We start from the raw sequence: 3,786 nt of genomic DNA on the forward strand, positions 1-3,786 counted from the left end.
CCTTGGGGACCCTATCAGACAGAAAGAAATACTTACTATTAAAGAAAGTCTGAGCTAAAATACTTTATATTCTATACATATTTCTGTTGTTGATTTGTTGTTTTCTGTTTTGTTTTCTGGTGTGATTGCACTGTCCTGCGACATACTGTAAGTGCTATACTCCTACACTATGGAGAAATGGGAAAACATATTACATAATTGCTAATATGTTCATAATATAGCTGGGTAAAAATACATCCAATAATATTGTTATCAACATCGAGGATCTAGATCTCTGTGTCATGACAACAAGTGGTGTGGCTACACGGGGTAGCCCTCTTAGAAATGTGCATTTAAACAAGTGTAGTGACTTCCAGACACATAACATACAATCTCTACACACCAATGGAAAATTACAATAACTATTGAACAAGGAAAATGTCAAAGCATTTTAAAGTTCACACAAAACAGCTGGGTTTAATTTGCTTACCCTGTCACCTCGAGGCCCCTTAGCTCCTCTTGGGCCCTATGGTGGGAAAATATCTCAATCAGACAAACATACAAGACAGATGACTGAAATATATGTTTTAAAAGCTTATCAGTGCCTCTAGCAGAGCAGGTCATAGACCCTAATCTCAAATGAATGATTGCATCAATGTTGATACATTTATAGCATTTGAAGGTTGTATCACAATATGTGTCATAATGTGTACGTATTGTGTACGTAATGTGTACATAAACTTGACCTTATGGTTTAAGGACAAGCATATCCACACATTAACTTTACTGTATGAGTCAACAGTGCATGCTGACTAGGCCTCAACATTTGATCTTTGACCTTTGAGCCTGAGCCACAAAGTTCAGATATGCCACACTTTTCTATACTAGTAAATGATACATAAGAACATGTTTGCTCACCTTGAGTCCCCCCTGGATAGAAAATAAGATAAATAAATATAATATTTATTTATTCAGTCTTTTCCACCACATGTCTTATGTCATTCAACGTGTAGGCTATATCTACTATAGATCAGCTTTTTTCATTCCTCTAATTTGCCAACAAAGCATATTAGTTGCCAGTGTCATAAAACAGTATTGCATGCATACATGTATATTATAAAGCCACATGCTCGTGCAGATAACTACAACAAATATCAAACACATAACACCACATACAGATCTAATGTGATCTTATTCACAATTGCAGAGAGATGTTTAAAAGAGCACTATGGAGCTGGTTTAACTGGCTGAATGCCAAATCCAGATTGATGTTGGATGACAGTAGGCTATGCAGGTGGATAGTCCAATCAGTCAATCAACCCTAATCTATCATAATCAATTCACCTTATAGATCCACTGCCCCTTTAAAACATCAGAATGCCAATATAACTGCTGAGATACAATATCCAGGTGAGCAATTTGTAGCAATCTCAACTATACCAGGCAATTCTGAACAGGCCAAACTTCCTTCATAAAAAAAATGTCTAAAATAAAGTTATCATAGTAGGAGTGCTGATCTAGGATCAGGTCCCCCCTGTCCACATAATGTTTTTTGTTATGATTTAAAAGGATAAACTGATCCCAAGATCAGCACTTCTCTGAGACCTAGTGAATACGGGCCTGGAATGTATCTGCAATGTTTAGCTTTCAAACCTCTTCCTGATCCTATTAAAGGACATCTTGTGCCCAGTGGTCCCATGGGTAAAGCAGCACCAGCACGGGCGGTTTTAACTTTCACTGACACTACCCCTGACCAATAGGACCCTCACCTATTCATTGGCAGAAAGTGAATAAAAAAGGGGCAGCCTAAAATGAAACTAACAGTCTGCTGTAGTTGAGATCGCTCAAATTGTCAACAGAGGGATCTTTTCCACGAATATCAGCTGGAATTTGGAACAGACAAGATGAAAAAGGTAAAATATATTCTAAAAGCTGCTTGATAGATAATATCATGCACATGTACTAACCGCTGTGATGTTGCAATAAGGATGAAGAAGAGGAGGAAGAGGAGGAGAGGGGAAAAAGGGATACTCAGTTAGAACATGATCACTTTAGGAAAAACAAATGTTTGAAATTTGAAGTACAATCGTTTTTTTTTGTAGCAGTCTTCATTTTTATCCACTTTCTATGTTCCAACCATTTGTTCAATTCAAGTTGGCCTCTTATTTTCCGTCAGGGCAAATTACTGTTATCAATTCTGTATAATATACACAGAACTGGATCTAATCAATGAAATGCAAGGGAACGGATATTAGACTATATCAAAATGTATGAATATAGATTAACATTAGATGCATCTAAAATCCTATCTGACAAAATAAACAAAAAGTGAAAGTGATATTGAAGCTGGCCATATACATGTGGTCATTCAGTTAGTCAACACATTTGGGTTTCAGGAGGCCTGAAGTTTTCTTTAGGGCCCATAGTACTGTAAGCATTGGCTCAATACACACACTGCTAATAAACAAGCTTCTACAGTTAAACAGCAGTTGTCTCTCAGGAATGTATCTAAAAACCATTAGAATCTTCTGCATTGTTCACAACATCCTACTGACTGTTCATTTCACTATGAATATAACACTAGCTAACGAGCAAACACAGGTCTGTACTGCCACATCCCATAAGGACAACAACTTGGCATTGTGGTGGAGAGACCAGAAAAAAGTATTGTCTTTTTCAGGTGTGGATGCACAACTATAACTCAAGTGTGAAGTTTTTTTTTTTTTACAATACCTTCATTTTTGGAGTTCAATTTGGTCTAAATAACTAGGGCCTCAGTGGTGTCCTCAATCTGATGTGGCATAACAACTGGTTATTTATTCTACATTTGGTCCTGCCCTGCTGATGATGGAGTGGCATTGCACCTCCTCTGAAATACTGCGGTGTCAGGCCCTCACCACTAGGAGGCGCCTTTGGACACTAAAAATAAAATAATCATTGGAAAATATTGTTTCAATTTATATTACTTGTAAATATAAATCAAATGTCATGTATTGCTTGAAACTAATCCATTATATTCTTATAATAACTTTTTAAACGAAATAGCCCTAGCCCTAACTATATAAAACCTTATTTTCCACAATGCCCAGAAAATAAGCCATACATTGCACTAAGTAACTTCAATAATATGTAGAAATAATTATGGGATCGAAGATCTGTATGTATTTCTATAGAAAATAAATCGAAGAGGCTTGATGCCAATAGGGATCCTGTTCAATATGACCACTAGGGGGCGGCCTTTCAATTCCCTATAATACAAGTTAATTCCCTGGACTCCTGAAACAATATGTACAACGCCCCAAACTTTTCATACTAGGGGTTTACAGATAAATTCAATTTGTAGTCTAAATGTTGGTAGTTCCACTGTGCTAAAATCTATTCAAAAATCACTAAATTAACAACTTCCTTAAATGCTGTTTTTTTTCATCAGGGCGTTTCTCTCTCTCTCTCTCTCTCTCTCTCTCTGAGACTAATCAAATTGACAATTGTATCCACGGAAGAATAATGAAGAATCCACCGAAATGACCAGGATCCGGTCGGTTTTATACGGGATAGCCAGAGGGAAGCCCTCAAAAGAACTTTTAGCTGTCCTCGGGTTGATTTCCAAGTAAGTTCCAAATAAAAACCCAAGCATAAGAGTCCTCCCGAACTCTTAAAACGGGACCAAAAATCCTCGGTAAAAGACAAAAAGCAGATATCAAACTTACATTGGCATGATGCTAGCAATGAAGTTACTGCAAGCAGCAACAGAATCCGGTTATCCACAAAGCTGAGCATGTCTAAGCAGACATGCAGACTCCTTGTGCT

Source organism: Oncorhynchus masou, chromosome 12 (genome assembly GCF_036934945.1).
Source record: "Oncorhynchus masou masou isolate Uvic2021 chromosome 12, UVic_Omas_1.1, whole genome shotgun sequence".
Taxonomy (NCBI): Eukaryota; Metazoa; Chordata; class Actinopteri; order Salmoniformes; family Salmonidae; genus Oncorhynchus; species Oncorhynchus masou.